At 34.2% G+C, this 18,408-nt stretch overlaps 1 long non-coding RNA gene across 3 annotated transcripts; it reads left to right on the forward strand.

Annotated features, from left to right (window-relative positions):
* The first annotated feature begins 11,660 nt into the window (after positions 1 to 11,660).
* Positions 11,661 to 18,111, forward strand: LOC131070971 (uncharacterized). Of its 3 annotated transcripts, XR_009112451.2 has the most exons (5): positions 11,662 to 12,271; positions 14,723 to 15,039; positions 16,170 to 16,275; positions 16,900 to 17,523; positions 17,937 to 18,111. It is a non-coding gene; the product is annotated as an uncharacterized LOC131070971 (long non-coding RNA). The 3 variants fall into 3 exon arrangements; XR_009112450.2 differs by lacking the exon at positions 17,937 to 18,111 and having other exon boundaries at positions 11,661 to 12,271; positions 14,706 to 15,039; positions 16,900 to 17,038; XR_009112449.2 differs by lacking the exon at positions 17,937 to 18,111 and having other exon boundaries at positions 11,661 to 12,271; positions 16,900 to 17,038.
* Positions 18,112 to 18,408: the final 297 nt, after the last annotated feature.

Below are 18,408 nucleotides of genomic sequence, written 5' to 3' on the forward strand. Positions count from 1 at the left end.
GTTTTCTTATTCATTCCCTCTTTGTGATCTTGTCTTAATTTTCTTTGAATGTATGTGTGTATTGATGAAATTTTCACTCCATGGGAGTATTCTGGTGTTTTTATGAAAAGGGACATTATCCTCATGCATATGTTTGTCTTTGATTGAATGCAAGTTATTTTTGCAAGCCATTCTGGTTAAGTGTGAACTTTGACCCTTCTTGTTTTTTTTTTTATCCTCTTTGTGGTCTTAGCATGTGAGGAGATCAAATTGTGTATTAACTCCAATTGGTTATACCCTGGTAGAAGGGATTTGAGTAACCAAGTGTATCATCCAGCATGATTGATCTTCCTTTTGTGGAATTGGCTTTTTGTTATGCCTTGGAGTCCCTTGGGTTGTGTAGTGTCATAAGGGAGAGTGGCTTTCAAGTGGGGGCCATGCCCAAAGAGGTTAGCAAGATAATCCCTCAAAATTTTGTTAAGAAAGTGAAAACCTAATAATATACTAGGGGGTTTGGTAGTTCAAACATTAAATAAGATTAATTGTGTCCCGATCATGGTTAAGTGCTTGTACAGGCTCAAGATGCAGTGGGAAGGCCTGGAATGACAAACCAACTATCTTGTCCTCAAGAAAGGTTTGTTGGATCCGTATGAGTTATGGATGGGGGTTGGGGGTTCGGAAGAGGCTACCAGGATAACCCAGGATGGAGCTTGGGACCTATAGAGGCCTACCAAGGTAACCCATACCAGCTATGCGATGACACTTTTTCCTTATGTTCACTAGTGTGCAGCCTTGTGTTGATTTTGCTTGGAGAACTATTATGGGACTCACATCTGTATGTTTATGCTTTATGTGCATACCTGATATTCATGTTATACTATGGGATGCTTAGTTATGGATTGCGATAAATTAGTTTTGCAGGTGCTCAAATTGTTCTTTTGTATTTACTCCATTCCATGTTTCAGATGGATCCTTTTGTTCTTCTCGGATCATTCATGTATCTCTTGGACCCTATGTGGTCATATGTATCATTTGTTTATGTACACCTTGATGGCAGGATGTAATTGATGTAAACCTTATGTATTTAGCATCTTTTATTTAATAGAATGGTCTTGCACTTGAAATGGACCCAGAGGTGTAGCCCATTAGGGGTGAACTTCGTTATCAATTTGTGTTGTATGGTGTATGTGTTCATCTGGTTCCTTTTAATTTTGGATGTATGAATGGCATTATGGTTAAATTATTTAATGTGATTTAAGTGATATTCATCTTAATTGTATGTATGAAGTTATTAATTAAATGCAGTAATATAGATTATGATGAATGTAGCTTAGTGATGTAATGTAACTAATGGAAAATGTATATATTCAATCATGCTTAGTTTAATCTCTTAATGAATTTAATTTCTATGTTTATGTCACAATCATTCTATCATGAGTTGGTTTAATCAATCTCATTGTTAATTGGATTAATTAACCTTAATGTTCATTAGATTAAATGAGTTATCTTTGTTGGAAACCCTTTAGGAGTTTAAGTCAAGTCTTTCGCTTGTGCAAATGTTATTGCAATGTTTGATTTAATGCATCTTTAAGTTCGTTAATGTTTTTTAAAAAAATTATTTGCACTCTTTTCGAGAGTTATAGCAAAATCCTTTAGCATTACTTGGCAGGGCATTACACCATCTCCTCCATTCTCAAATGGCTATAATATAGAGTTATTTTATAAAGATCTATAGTTTGTCTTATGAGAAATAAATCTATTGTTATCATATTTGACTTGTTGATATCAAGTATTAGAATGAGATATTTTTGTATAATGAAATGTAAATAAGGGAAACACACACACACACACACACACACACACACACACACACACACACACACACACACACACACATTGAAAAGAGTTTTTAATAGAAAATAAAAATCATAGTGCATATTTTAATCATGCATCCTTCTATAGGATTGGACATGCCTTCAAGGTCTCCTTGGCAACCACAAAGCTTTATGGCTTTTCTTGAAATTGTGCCATCTAAATTTTAAAAAATGAAAAAGTAAACTAGGTAATCTAGGTAAAGTAAAAAATAGGACCTAGATGTAAATCCTTGTTAGGTAAGAGACATGATCCATTTCCATACCATTTATTCATAAAGAACATATATAATGTGGGTGATGCATAGCTTACAGCTAGGGCAGGTTACAACTTGACAAGAAGAGCAATGATAATGAGGTATTCTCTCTTTACATATTGACATGCAATTTAGGGGAGAGGACCTAATAGCTGAGCACCCTAACTTCACGTTTCTCAAAGTACTACACGTGGAATTTTCAAATCATTCCCAATTTTTTACAATAACTTACTTAGAAAGTCCCCTTCTTATAACTAAGGTTTCAGGGCCACATCAACATGTTTTTTGCCAAGGTATCCAAAACAGTCCAAAAAAAAGGTGACATCAATAGTCATGCATGAGGGGCCCCCATACTTGTGTAGTTGATGTGACATCGCATGATTGGTTTCTTTTTACAACTAAGGGTACATTTTATTCAATTATGGGTATTAAAGTCACAACTATTGGTGCAATGTTGTCAAAAAAATTGGACATTAAATAAACAAGTATGGGTATTAAATCAACAACAGCTATCACAACAATTGGAACATGCTCAACTACTAGGTCCTCTCCCCTTGATGCTATATTTCCCTTGGGTGACCACGAAATCTCTTTTTTCTTTCTACAAACTCTTTCTTGCCAAGCTTGGCCACCACATTGAGACCAATTTTTCTCTATTTTGGTTGCCACCCATCCTCAATGTGCCTAGATATAAGGCATCATAATGCTTAGGGTTAGGAATTGAGGAAATAAAACCAACCTCTTTTTGGTTTTAGGGCTTGAATCTTGTCTTTCAAAAAGATAACTGCATACTTAAATGTGTATGGGGTTTGCTTTAAAAAATTTCATGTGTTATTTAAAATGGGTCACTAGGATACCTATATTAATGTGTGTGTGAAATTTGGGGAACTTGCAAGGGCACAAACACTTCAATAAACCATTATTTGCGTGGGTTAGTTAGTTAAAAACAACAAAATGAAATCCATTGCAAGTCGGCTTATTGTCTCCTAGAAAGTGTGAGTGTGGATTGCTCTCAAATTGCTATCCAGTGACTATACTACACTCAAACGGAGGATTTTTAAATGCATGCAACTAGGTGAATGCAAGATTAATTATTGAATGCAAGATTAATTGATTAAACGAAATGAGATTATCAAGCTTAATGATCAAAGATCTAAATGAAGCTAAGCTAGATTATATGCAAGAAATTGAATCTAGATAAGAGAAATGAATCTAAGCTAATGAACTATAAATCTAAATGATTCTAAGATTAAATGAAAGCTAAATGAAAACTAAGTTGATTGATGAATTAACTATGCAAAGCTTCTTCAAAATTTCCTTGATAACCTGCAACACAATACTAGCATGATAACGATGTAAAATTCTCAGGTGCTGATTGAAGAATAAGAGCCTAAATTTATAGGAAAATCAAGAGGGAGACAAAAGGTCAGGATTGATCTTTAATGAACGGTCGAGATCGATTAGAAGGAAGCACAATCTAGGTGAAATGATTTGATTGAACAATTTAATTACATTTTGGAGAGATAAGATTGAGTTCAAATTAGCAACTCAGATTCTTTCCATTTTTCTTGAGTTCAGTCGATTTGTTTCCTTTTTTGAATTTGTGTGCTCATAATTTCCAATTTATTTTTCAAATTAATTCCTCTTTCTTGATTTGTTTCCTTTTTTTGAAGGTTTATGGAAATTTTTATTTATTTATTAAATATGCAAAAGATATTTAATTAAATAAATGAGATATTTGATTTTAAAAAGATTTTCTATTTTGAATTTTGAATTTGATCAATTAATTAAATGAGAATTTAATTAATTGTAATTGCCATGTTGCATTTTTATACCTTAGAAATTAATTAATCAGGCTCTCATGATTGATTTAAATTGATTATTTGATTCAGGACCTTGATAAATTTTATTGAATTTAAGCACATTAGTCAAGATTAGGGGCCCATGGTTTTGGATGACCATTTTTAGGGTATTACATTTGCCCCTCTTCGAATTGATGTGCGAGCAACGCGTTGATTCAAAGAATACTTGATGTCTAGGAGATACCAGTTCTGAACTTGATTGATCACGAACTAGATGAAGAGCGAGGTATTCAGTTTATTTTGAAGTGATGAAACTGAACAGACTAATTGAAAGTGATACCGATCCCAAACTTGATTGAACTAGGACCGATGAAGAGCAAAGATACCAAACTTGAACTTGATGGATTAAGAATCGGATCTTATTGATCTAGAACTTGATTGAACTAGACACAATGAGCGAAGATAAAACTGATCTTGAACTTGATGGATCAAGACATGATGAGCGAAGATAAACTATCCAGCTTGATTTGATGTGATGAAACTAAACACCTGCTCAAATTGAGTGTGCGACCAAAGATACTCTTTAAACCCTTGATTGAGTTTAAACGAATAATCAGCTTGATGAAAAGCGATGAAACTGATTAACATTAAGAGACTGATTCAGATGAAGACAATATCAACTTGATTTGATGTGATGAAACTGATATTCCCCTAGAGATTGGTTTGATTTAGATGATCGAGAAATCTCAACTTGATATGAAGCGATGAAGCTGAGATGCCCTAGCAATAAGGTCTTTTTTGATGTTCGGTAAAGATTAGCTGCTCGACTTGTAATGAAGATTTTGAAAGAAATTCTTGACTTTGAGTATGTGATCACTGATGATGATGATGTCATGAGTATGCCACCTCGGGAGTGAAATCGAAAGATCGGTAGGTTGCGCAGTGATTTCAAGCAATTTGATAAAAAGATTAAGTGATTAATGATTTGAGCGCAAAGAATGATTTAGAGGGCCATTTGAAGATTTAGCGTTGATTGATGAGAAATTGAGCGCAAATTGAAGAAAAGAAGGAGCGTTTGATGAAAGCGCTAAGTGGTCACATTTGTGTGAAATTGAATAGGAAGATGATCTCGGATTTTAATTATGATCTTGAAAATGGAATCAGGACAGTCAAATTAACCAAGGGTACAGTTTTCACGCCAATCAGAGCAAGTTAAAAATTAGGGTTTTGAACACTTAGCCGTGAAGAGAAGGTTGATTTAAATTCAAGCTCCAGGTGAAGAAGACTAAAATCATTATTAGTATGCCAGATTCACCATGTAATGTACAAAACTTAACATGAATGCAAAAGATGCAACTAGGACCTAGTCACTGGATTTTGATTCGCTTTCTTATCATTATTGAGTGTTAAATGTAGGAAATAGACATAAGCATCAAGGCACAAAGAGCTAGGATGACTTGAATGTCTTGTCCTCTTTGATATAGCAATCAAACATAAGCACCAAGGTAAAAGGAGGCCAAGATGACCTGATTGCTTCTTGCATGCAAACACAACACACTTAAAATAGACAAGGAAATAGTTTCGACCTCACTGAAGCGTGCATATAAATGGAGTCGAGGTATGTGAGGCCATTTCACCTTAATGTGAAGGCTCTTATCATAGACACCTGGTTTATAGGACATTTTCAGATCATCGAAATCACATCCACAAGCAAAAAACAAAGAAAGGTATTATGCCCCCAGTCCTTGTACCTCTTAGTCAAGATAGAGTTCCTTGAGTTACTCAGAGGGAATAATGAGCGAAAGCCAATATAAAAGACAACATACAAAGAAAATGTCAGCATAGCTCAAGCGGTTTGAGTTGTTATTTTTCAGTTGTTCTTGTTTTGAATGTTTGATAGGGTGCCAGTGATCAAAACTCTATATAAGGTAGGAGAAAGATGACTGACTCAGAGTGAACGATCTAGACTTGAATGACACAAGGATGGCTTGGTTGAGCTGCTAAGGGCTTTAAGATTGAAGTGCCCTAGGACTATAATGTTGATCAATTTCAATCCATGAGGGTTCTAAGGAGAACCAAGGGGGATCACGAAAGTGACTAAAGATTATGTACAAGCAAAAGAAAAGCAGGAAAGCAAGGAATGCCAAAGTTACATTGATAGATGGAGTGCTTGTGAGTACAAGAGGTGCCTGTTTACTAGGTTTTCACCTTCTTGGTAAAGATTTTTTTTTTTTGTCACTGAGCGCCTGTTTGCCAGGTTTTCACTACAACGACCATTTTTATTTTATTTTTAGTGATTTTTCCAAATGTTTGCCCCTAGTGTCTAGCAAGGTAAAAGGGATTTTGAGTGAGTGAATGAACGAATGGGATAGAAATGGATAAGTGAATGATGGAGGAAGCTTATGCAATTTTCAAGGACTATACCACAAAAGGATAACATGTTTAACCCAAGCACGGGGACTAGATATAGCAATGTAAAGCTAGGATAGGTGTAACGAATGTCATGTGATCCAAAGGAATGGACATGTCAAGAGGTTTTTTTTCATTTTATGTCCTTAATTTTGATCAAGATCGAGGGATAGATTTGGATAGGAGGCATATATGATAAGCAAGATCAAAAGGGGGTAATGATGGATGAAAGCAAGCAATTGACAAAATAATGGATAGGAGCTTAAGGGTGTGGATCAAGTGCAATAGATAGGACACACAAAAGCCTGTAAAGATCCTTAACCTTGTCAAGATCAAAGGTGGAAAAAGGGATATGGATGTATATAGAGTGAATAAAGGATAATGGAGGATGGGGGATAATAGATGGATGCACATGGATGGAACTTGCCCCCAGTGAATAGTGCAAGAAGACAATGAATTACGCATGACGCCTGTTTGCCAAGTTTCATCATGGTACTTGCCCAAGGCACCTATTTACCAGGTTTTTACCAGTGGACGAATTTGATTTTCTTTACTTTTTTTATTGTTTACTTTTTTTTTCTTTGCTTTTCTTTTGTTTCTCATTTTGACTTCTTTCTTTCATTGTTTTTTTACTTTTTGAACTGTTGGAAGATGATGGATACTTGATAGGAGATATGACTTAGGAATCAAGTTGTTCTCTAGATAATACCCCTGAAAGATGTTCTATAATGATCCATGGCTATTGAAGGTATGCTCAATGATGTCGATAAGATGATGGTAAACGGAGATGAAATGGATGATAAGACGAAAAGGTTATAAGAATTTATGCAAAGGATTGGATAAGAGGGATGGAAGGATAGAACATAGGTGTTGGATAATGGATGGGATGTTGGAATAATTGTGCATGGCTGGATGGAATACTGGCAAGATCGACATTGGCACACACCTTGAGGGGTGGTGGACTAGTGGACGAATAGTGGATTTCAGAGTGTGTGATTTTTATGGAAAGGTTGATGTTGATTTTAGGACACAAGGAGCCAAAATGGATGAAGGAGGTGAAATAAATATGCACAATCCAGGTGAAATGGTTTGATTGGACAATTTAATTCCATTTTGGAGAGATAAGATTGAGTTCAAATTTGCAACTCGGATTCTTTCCATTTTTCTTGAGTTCAGTCGATTTGTTTCCTTTTTTTATTTTTTGTGCTCATAATTTCCAAAAAAAATTCAAATTAATTCATCTTTCTTGATTTGTTTCTTTTTTTTGAAGATTTATGGAAATTTTTATTTATTTATTAAATATACAAAAGATATTTAATTAAATAAATGAGATATTTGATTTTAAAAAGATTTTCTATTTTGAATTTTGAATTTGATCAACTAATTAAATGAGAATTTAATTAATTGTAATTGTCATGTTGCATTTTTATACCTTAGGAATTAATTAATTGGACTCTCATGATTGATTTAAATTGATTATTTGATTCAGGACCTTGATGAATTTTATTGAATTTAAGCACATTAGTCGAGATTAGGGGCCCATGGTTTTCAATGACCATTTTTAGGGTATTACAATTAAATGAAAAAATATATTGATAATAAAATATTAATATTAAAGCTAACAATGTTAGTTGAGTGTATTGTTAATAATAGTAGTGATAATAGAAATAATAGTAATAACAATATGGGTTCAGGATGTACAGTGGTTCAACTAATCTAGTTCAAGCATGCTTTCCGGTTGTTTACCTTCCCACATCGGGGGTGAAGGATGGATTAGTTACTCGAGCTACCTTCCCTCCCTCCCTCGTTCTCTATGGGGTCCTTCCTCCACCTTAGGTAGGGGATGGAGCCTACCCGTTAACTCAGTGGAGTTGTAGTGCAGTTGGGTGAAGGGGAGATATTTATCCAGTATTTCGGGCTTAAGAACTCAGGTGTACAAGGGGCTTAAGAAATCAGGTGTACAAGGGACCTAAGAACTCTTACTCTATTGTGCCCTAGTTGTATAGCCATCACCACTAGCACTAATATATAAAGCACCACCAGTAGCATAAGCAAAGACATAGGTTGGGATAGAAGAAAAGGTAGAAGCGGAGTAAGCATTAGTAAAAATGTAAATATTAATAAAAATAAATAGACTAAATATTCTTTTCAATTGGGACAAGAATCAATTTGATAAGTATTTATATATTATTTGTATGTGAAAGTTTCGTTAGTAATGTTTCAAGGTATGGATTTTGACTTTTAATAGTATGAGCATGTAACCATATCTTAGTTTAAATATATCTATAATATGAACCCAAGTTCTCTTGATGTCTATAATGAATTAGATTCCTTCTCATTTTTTCTTACCAATCAAAATCCCACACACTATATATAAGAAATAGTTACACATTACCTTCATTGATCAGAGGTCCAAATAATTTATAAGATACTATTTCAAATTGAGCATTAATCTACATTGGTAATAATAATGATATTATTAATATCAATATCGATAGTAGTTTAGTTTCATAAGTAAATTAAATTATTACACATAATTTTTCTAGTATTAAAATTGATAATAATAACAACCACAATCTTAGTCAAGTAGTATTTGTGTGAGGTGAAAAATGATGATGACAAACTATTGCAAAACAACAAAGATCCAACCACAAGCAAAACCCTAGTTCTATAGCAAAATATTCACCATACACCAATGAAGAAACCTAAGAATATGCAAATCAACAAATTGAAACAATAATACCATTCACATGCCAAGTAGGGTTTGATCTCCATTGATCTTGTTTGATATATATTTGCTCTCGGATTTTGTATTGTGCAAAAGAGCTCAACAAAGAACGAAATTATTGTTATAAAGATGCTTGATTGCAAGAAGGCTTGATTGCATATGTCATTAGCTTAGCCCCATTAGGATTATGAAAGGATGAAGGAATCCTCTTATATAAAGAACACCTTAGAAAAATGGAGGGATGGGATTAAGAAGTGAAAGATCAAAGGTCAGCTAGGATTAGATGGTACGTAGGAAAAATAATAAAATATGAAGGGAGTAGTTAGAAGAAAATTAAAAGATGAATGACATGTGTCATAGAAGGAAAAAGCTAATAAATTAATTAAGTAAATAAAAATTTATTTAATTAATAGAGGAAGTGGGACCAATTAAATAAAATATTTATTTAATTTAGGAAAAGATAATTTAAATAAATAAAAATATTTATTTAAATGAGGAAATGCTAGAAGAGGGTAAGTGAATTAATTAAATAAATAAAAATTTCTTTAATTAGATAGGACAATTTTAAGTGTCTACAGTACTAGTTAGAGTCGACGACATTTATATACATGGTAACAACATTTCAGATTACTATCACCAAGTTAATCTAGGCAAGGACCTTGATGGTAAAAATGTTGGTGTTGAATACAAAATTAATATTAAAAGTGGTGTTATTGAAATATAATTTTCCAATGTCAATTAGGAAAAATAACAATGTTGTTACTCACTCTTGGTCGAAGCATAGTCTAACTATATAATAATATTGACATTTATATTAATAATGTTTTGTTAATATTAATAATAATTTAATCGTGGTATTACTATTTATTAAAAAATAATTTTAATCAAAGTAGTGCTAGTAGTAACGTAGATGCGTTATGTACATCTCAATGACCATGCATTCACGCATAGTAGGGATACTTGAATGATATTGTCGAGATTAATGTTAATATGACTATGAAAATTTGCCAACATTTGCCTTGGGGAATGATTACACACAAAGTTGATAATTGATAATAACAACAATATTAGTAAGTAATTGTAATAATAATAATGTAATTTTGAATACAATAATATTATCTAGTGTAATTCTTAGTGTTGGAATTAAGTATATCAATAAAAATTAAAAAGGAGGGAGGGTTAGCACAAATAATAAGGTAACATGTTGGTACAAGCTGATCATCAAACTTGAAGGCATATGAGTTTAAACAAGTTTAACTAACTAATCTATCAAATTGGAATTGCACTCAAATAGTGAAGCATAGTTGTTAAGAAGCAATTATCATCAAAGTAGGGTATGCTAGATGGATTCCACAATGCCATCTTAGTAACTATTCATTTCCCCACCTCAAGTAATGTGTTGAGGATGAGCAATGTCGCCTGATGCATATAGGAATCCAAAATTGATGAGCATGGTAGGGTAATTAACTTGAATTTATGTCAATATTTTTTATAAAAGCTAATTGAGTTTTTGCCCTACAGGTCAAAATGTAGCATGCCATAACTCATTATAATCTCCATCAAAGGTGTTCCTTGTTCGTCAATATTTGGTGCAACTGCTAATGTCGTAACTCCATCTGATGGATTGCAAACATTGCCAAAGAATGACATAATTTTGATGACCTCCCTTGGTAACTTTCAAGAACCTTGTTCCTGCTCAACATCTTTCAAGAAATAAATGTTACCAAATTATCTTTTTGTTTAAGAAAGAATAATAGATTATAGATCCCTTTGCCATAGATGTTTCTATACTCATTATCATCTATAAGAATAAAGTAAGAATGAGAGAGAGATTAATAATCTTATAACACTATAAATGAATTATTTATTACCTTGAGGTTTTCACTAACTCACTAATGCAAAAATGCTTGTAGTTGTAACTCGCCTATGATCCGAATTGAGAACTTAAAAACTGAATAAAAGATGTAAATATTAATTAGAGCTTCAATTATATTTATATTAATTCACATCTGGAAAATTCTAGGAGATTTTTAAATGGCATAGTAATAATTTGACAGCCCTCATGTGATTATAAAATTGTACATAATAATGTTGGACAAATCAGATCTCCATAAAAAACACACATTGTAATTTTCATGTTGAATATGGACCTCAGATTAGCATGGAGTTTAAATGGTATTAGTGAAATAGGTCCCCATACATAATGAATTTTATTGATGAAATAGATTCACATACATAATGAAATTTTACTCTAGTATTGTCATATAGTAAAATTTTACTCTAGTATTGCCAAATATATGAATAAATTAATATGTGCATCCCAAACTCAAATGAATCACCATTATAAATGTACTATGCATCCCAAACTCAAATGAATCACCATTAGAAATGTACTATGGTAAAAATACTAACTATAAATGCCCCATAAAATAAATTGTGGGAAAATTGATGTGCATTTGATCACTCTAATTGTGGCTAAGTAAATTGATCAAGTCATGGTCTATTTTTTTATCAAGAAGATATTTCCACATTTTTCACCTGTGAAATTACAAACCAGCCTAAATTTAGAGTTCAATTTTTACATTCCCATAGGCCGCTCCCTTCAACGGACAAGTGACAAGGAAGAAAAAAACAACTGTAATTTCTAGATTCATAGAGGCCGCTCCTTTCAACGGACAATTGAAAGAAATCTAGAAAAAAAAAACGGTAATTGTCCAAACGGCTAGATTTCCATACCTTTAATTGTCTTCTGTGATGAGATTGAGATGCATTTGCAATTGCAATTGCAATCAAGCAATTACACAATTTCATAGCACGGCTGTGCTTTCCGGTAGTATTGTGATCATTAGGTCTGCAGAATTATAGGCATTCGCTGCTGTATTTCATAGCATGGCTTGGGGTGGGATGTGCTTTACGGTAGTATTGTGATTATTACCTGGAGCATTCGCTGCTTTATTTCCAGACAATAATCTCTCGGAGTGACAGGACAGGGGTGTTTTACAAGGCTGAGGACATGCTAGCAGAGTGGAACGGAGTTCAAGTGGGACATGAAGACATAAGGGCATCGCAAACTGCTTTCTCTTCTTGTTGTTTTGGGTGAAATGTGCAATTGCAAGCAAGCAATTATACATATTGGTGGATGATGCAACTCTATTCAAATTTCATAGCATGGTTGTGCAGAGGAATTGTTCACCGGCATGGAGACATTATGATTGGTAGCAAGAGGTATGTTTTTAGCCCCTTGTTAACAAATTACATAATATGCTCCATTCCTGCAAATTTATTAGACAAATTCCATAATATGATATGTTTTCAGTCCCTGTTAACAAATTCCATAATATGCTATGTTAGCACATTTAAACTTTTGTCCCTCTCCTCTGCCTCGGAACTTCAGCATAATAAGTCTCTCCAGATGGTGTGAAACCCTAGAAGGATAGAAACACTCTCTGTTTTCTGCAAATGCTTTTCAGCTCCTGTTAACAAATTCCATAATAAGCCCTGTTCCTGCAAGTCATCAGCCTAGGAATCTCTCGGGTCTAAACTCATCAGGCTGATTGAAAAGCATTCCTATTGTGATATGACACCTGAAAAAGGAAGGAATTGACTCCTTTCTCAGTGTCTACTTCACAACTGCACAACTTCTCCAAATCCTCTAAACGTAACACTTCACAACAGACTCTTCTCAACGCCTTTTTCACCTCTTCATAAGCCCATTCTTGAAGTGAGAATGGGTTATGACTTGTGAGATAAGCCAGAGACCATTTTTTCAACATATAACAGATCTTTGGTTAACCCTTGAACATGCAGTACATTGTGAATTCGTTTCCGTACACCATTTCAGAGCTCTATCAAAATCACCCCTCCATAGATCTTGTGATTTGAATCATCACCCAATAAACCTTCATCCCATTAAAGTGTTTTTGCATATGACACAAGTAAATCTTTACATGATGTCGTATGTCATGAAGCTCTTGAATCACCATACCAAAGGTTTTGATCACTTACAATGGTGGCCAACTCTGTTACAAGTAGCTTACCCTCTAGTTGCTTCATTTGCTGGACTTGTGTGTGGGTCTGTGAGGTTTTCTTCTGCATGATCGACTGCTTTCTTGCAGTGGTCCTTTGGATGGTAACCTGCCTTATTGAAATAGTGGCGTTTTTTAATTTCTTATTCTTTGAAGAACTTCATCATCAATGGTGGCTAGGTTTTCTTTTTTCAGGTGTCTTATTCCAACATACAAGGCAATGAGAGTGTTTGACTTCACTCTTTATGTCTTTTCTTAATCCAACTATAGTTTCAATGTTGGAGTTAGAGATTAGCTTGTGTGCCCGCAGAGAGCACCAACCCCATAAGAGTCATAGCATTACGCTCTTCTGAGATTGGAAGAACAATCACAGCCAACTAGTTCAACATAGATTTGAAATTGTTGATGCATGATGACGCTGATTCTTCTTCATCCATTATTAGATGAAAGGATTTTCTCCACAGGTGCAACCTTGTTGTCATGTCCTTTATCTGAAACATTTGACACAATGCATCCCAAGTGTATCACAAGCCTCGTTTTAGGTTTTCATCTACACACATGCGACAGTTGTCCATCTTTTAGGTCAAGCAAGATTCTGGTTAATGTTTTGCCTTCTCTCGTTCTCCCACATGTTTCAGTTCAATCCATAGATCTGCTCTCAAGTGCAGCATGTTCATCTTCACCTTCCAAGATGGAAGTTTTTTTCACTGAATTTCTCCACCATCTTGTTTTCTTCACCTATTTGGCCAGCCATTTATTTAAAAATCCGAATCTGCCCATTTGTTTCATTGCCCATGGAATTCACAATGCTTTTCAACTCTGGGTTCATGCTAACCTTGGAATTTGCCAGGGGTTCAGCTTGCTCTTATAAATCGATATTTATAGTATTATGTGCTTTGGTGCTTTTGGAATCCGTCAGGGTTTCAGATTCAGGTTCAGATTCCTTCAGTCCGGTGTCTGTTGAATTCGTACCCCGTTCTGTCCTAGTGCCTTGGATTTCTGTTGATATTTTCAGTGTTTCAGATTCATGGTCTTCAAATTTTCTGCATTCTGATTTTGTTTTCTGTTTTGTTATCACTGAATCTATTTGTATTTCACCTACATTGCTTTTAGTTTTCTGCATTACAATTTTCGTTTTGTTATCTACTGATTTTGTCTTCATTTCAAATTCAACTCCAATGTTTTCAGTTTCTGCATTCTAATATCTGTTTCTGCTTCAGTTGAATTTGTCTGCATTTTTTGTTTTGACTTATGTTGAATTTGTCTACATTACAACTTGGTTGCTCTCCATTTTCTGTCAAAACACTTTGGTTTCCAGTGCTTTGGATTTCCTGTTTCTTGGCTTCTGTTCCATCTTGGATACCCTTTTTCATTCAGCAGTTTTTCATCTTCATTAGCAGTTTTTGGATATTCTCGTCCACTCCCCTTTTTCATTCAACAGTTTTTGGATATTATCTGTTGTGTTCCGGCATTGTATTGTTTTGACTACTCCCTTGTGCTTCTTTATGCTTTTCTTCTGCTTCTTTGTTCACAGTGGGTTCTTCAACCAACACTATGCTTGATTCTTCCTCTGTTATAAATCAATCCCATTTTCATTGTGCATATGTTCTGGTTTTACACTAACAAATTTTCAGTTTCTTGCCTGGCGCAGGTATCTCCCACCCGTGTGGCATCTTGCTTGATCTACCGCCCCAATTAACTACCTGTTTTGAAGATATATTCAGGCCCTTTTCTGTCCAACCCAATTACCTTACAACATTGATAATATCATATGAGCTTTTGAAAGGTTCATCTGTACTCTTCCAGTCACCTTTTATCATTAACTTCAATATTTTCTGTTGTGTTTTGATTACAGCTCAATGGACTATCTGGGGCTTAATCAGTATACTGCATACTACATGTACGATACTCGCCAACTAAAACCAAATATAACAGACTACCTGATGGACTGGAATGTAGGTTTTGCATGTAAGAACACTTATACCATAGATTAACTCGTTCTACTTACTTATATCATGCTATTGTCCTTTGACAATGCCTTGAATTGCTGTTAGATATTCTCGTCTTTGATTTGGTACTTGAATTACCTTGAAGAACTGCCAATTCCAAAAAAGATTAAAAGCTTGTCTGTTTACATATATTTACTATTTAACTGTTTACATATATTTACTTATACCTTGAGCGCAATGGTGTTCAAATTGGACCAAGAGTAAGATCCCTTTCTCTTCTTTGCTAATTATAAATTCATATTATTGTTAATTAGTAATGTGCAACAGTGTTCATAGGTTCAAATGCACGACAATCTGAAAAGATTGTATTTTAGCTGTTAATCTATTAGATAGGATATGATGTCAGACGCTTTCATTTATACCTAAATCATAGGCTTAAAAAATGTGTCAGACGAGTGTTCTCTTGTTATCTCTGAGAGGAAATATACCAACCTATTCACTGCGTGGTGAGTTCAGGGGAGTTGAATGGTCGATCGGCACTCATCTCTCTCCCACTGAAGCCCATTTTGATGAGAAAATGGGTTGTTATGCATTAGATTATCAGCTACAATCCTAGCTTATTCATTTCAAGATAAGTTTGATAATCTGAAACTGTAGTTCATTCCTAAGATTCGGAAAAGATTGATTAGCTTTCCATTAGTTTTTTCAAATACGTTAAAAGAAGAGAGTGATTTTGCAGTCTAATTCAGAGTGACTTTACCTTGTAACTTGGGGTTTATACAAAGCTGTCATGTAAATAAAAGACAACTATGAAAATCCACATCATTTGGAACTTTGTAGCTCGTTCTATATTCCCATAGTACTGTTGAAGCCTCTCCTCCCAATGATTGCCTCACTTAGCACAGTACTTCTGTATTAACGAGACCAAGACTTTCTTACGAGCCTTTGCTTGGTCATTGAGTCTCTTGGAATCAGGGCTCAATAGAGACTGTAATATTTTAAATTGCCTGTTCAAGTAGATTATCTGAGTTACAAACCATCCTCCGAAGAATTTGCCAAGGAAGTCAATTTTGTTACCAACTTATCCCTCAGATTTACTTTAATATAACTTACAAGTATCTGTATGTTTGATGATTTCTTTGGCTGCAGGAATGGAAGACCCTGGCAATTTGACTCTGGAAGTTGGGCTTCATGATACAACGAGGGACCTATTATAAAGACTAAGTTAATAATTTGGTAAAGGCAATGAAAGAAGGTTGAATCCCATTTTCTTCCTCTGTTGTGTTTTGACTACTCACCTCTGTTTCTTTATGCTGTTCTTCCGTTTCTTTGTCTTCAATCAACCCTCTCCATAACACTAGGCCTGTTTCTTCTTCTGTTTCCTTCTCTGGGTCCTCTGGCAATGTATTGTTTTGACTACTCTCTTGTGCTTGTTTATACTGTTCTTCAGCTTCTTTGTTAACAGTGGGTTCTTCTTTATCTTCAACCAACCTTCTCCATAACACCATACCTGATTCTTCCTCTGTTCTAAATCAATCCCATTTTTTTCTTTATTGTCGCATGTCATGAGGTTCTTGAATCAAAATTATATATTTGGAATCATATTCATCTCCATTGCTTTCAATTTCCTGCTCTCCAATGTCTGTTTTGTTATCTACTGAATTTGTCTGCATTTCAAATTCAACTCCAGGCGTTTTCAATTTTCTGCATTCTAATATCTGTTTGAATTTGTCCATATTTCATGTCCATTGCTTTCACATTGAAGTTTGTTCCAGCTTGAGTACTTTCGTTAATTCCATCTGTTAATTCACCTATGCTATTCCTCAATTGTTTTCGAACATCATTAACTTCAATATTTTCTGTTGTGTTTTGACTACAGCATCTGGGACTTAATCAGCGTGTACTGCATACTACATGTATGATACTCACTAACCAAAACAATAACAACTACCAGATGGACTGGAATGTAGGTTTTGCATGTAAGAACCTTTATACCATGGATTAACTCGTTCTTCTGACATCATATCATCCTATTGTCCTTTGACAATGCCTTGCATTGCTGTTATATATTGTTGGCTTTGATTTGGTACTCTGAATTACAATGAAGAACTGGCAGTTCCAAAAAAGCTTAAAAAGCTTGTCTGTTTACATATATTTACTATATTAACTGTTTCTTTGAAACCATAGTTGAGCGCAATGGTGTTCAATTTGGACCAAGAGTAAGACCCCTTTCTCTTCTTCGCTAATTATAAATTCGTATTATTGTTGTTTAGTAATATGCAATAGTGTTCATAGGTTAAAATGCATGACAGTCTTAAAAGAATGTATTTTAGCTGTTAATATATTAGATAGGATATGTTCTTAGATGCTTTCCTTTATACGAGTTCAGGGGAGTTGAGTGGTTGTTTAGCACTCATCCCTCTCCCACTGAAGCCCATTCTGATGAGAAAACGGGCTGTCATGCATTGGATTATCAGCTACAATCCCAGCTTATTCATTTAAGGTAAGTTTGATAGTCTTAACTGTAGTTCATTCCTAAGATTCAGAAAAGATTGATTGGCTTTCCATTATTTTTTTAAAATATGTTAGAAGAAGAGAGTGATTTTCTGTTGTCTTCAAGCCCTCCACATTGACTACTCTCTTGTGCTTCTTTGTTTTATCTTCAAGCCACCACCTCCATAACACTATGCCTGATTCTTACTCTGTTGTAAATCAATCCCATTTTCTTCTCCTTCCAGTGTGAAGGACTTCATTTGCTGTTTTCCTTGTCTTCAGGTTTGGGTTTTTTTACATTGAAGCAGAGAACAGAACAATATCAGCAATAAACAACGACAGTTAATTATTGCACTATGCATCATTTGATGAGTTTGGTGTTAATAATATATTAATGTTTGGTGTGAAATGTGAAATGTGCAGGGTTCATTTGGACTGGACGACAAGGACTGTTATTATTTAAAAGATGTCCGTATCTTAGTTGTTAATAGTTTTGTGTGCTGATGAAGGTCTAAATTACTTGTAAACATTGCTTAACAATTATAATTAATAAGAAATATATTATTTTTTTAGGAGGGGTAGAAATACCTCTCCACAAACTCTTTAAGGATGGCCATGGACATCCATGGACATCCTTCAAGAGGTCTTTCTTGTTCTGTTTTCTTTCTTGTTCTGTTTTATGTTTTTTTTTTGAGTTTTTCTATTTTCAAATTTAATTGAATCAAATCATTTTGTTAATCAAATATGTATTTTGAAAATTAATTAAGGTAGTTTAATCATTGCTAATTAAACAATTGTAAATATATCTTTTATAGGTATGATCAATGAAATTTTAAAACAATAACTATTTTCACTTACATTTAATAGAACTAAAGGGTAAGATGACAATTTACTC

The sequence above is a fragment of the Cryptomeria japonica genome, chromosome 4, assembly GCF_030272615.1.
Source record: "Cryptomeria japonica chromosome 4, Sugi_1.0, whole genome shotgun sequence".
Lineage (NCBI taxonomy): Eukaryota > Viridiplantae > Streptophyta > Pinopsida > Cupressales > Cupressaceae > Cryptomeria > Cryptomeria japonica.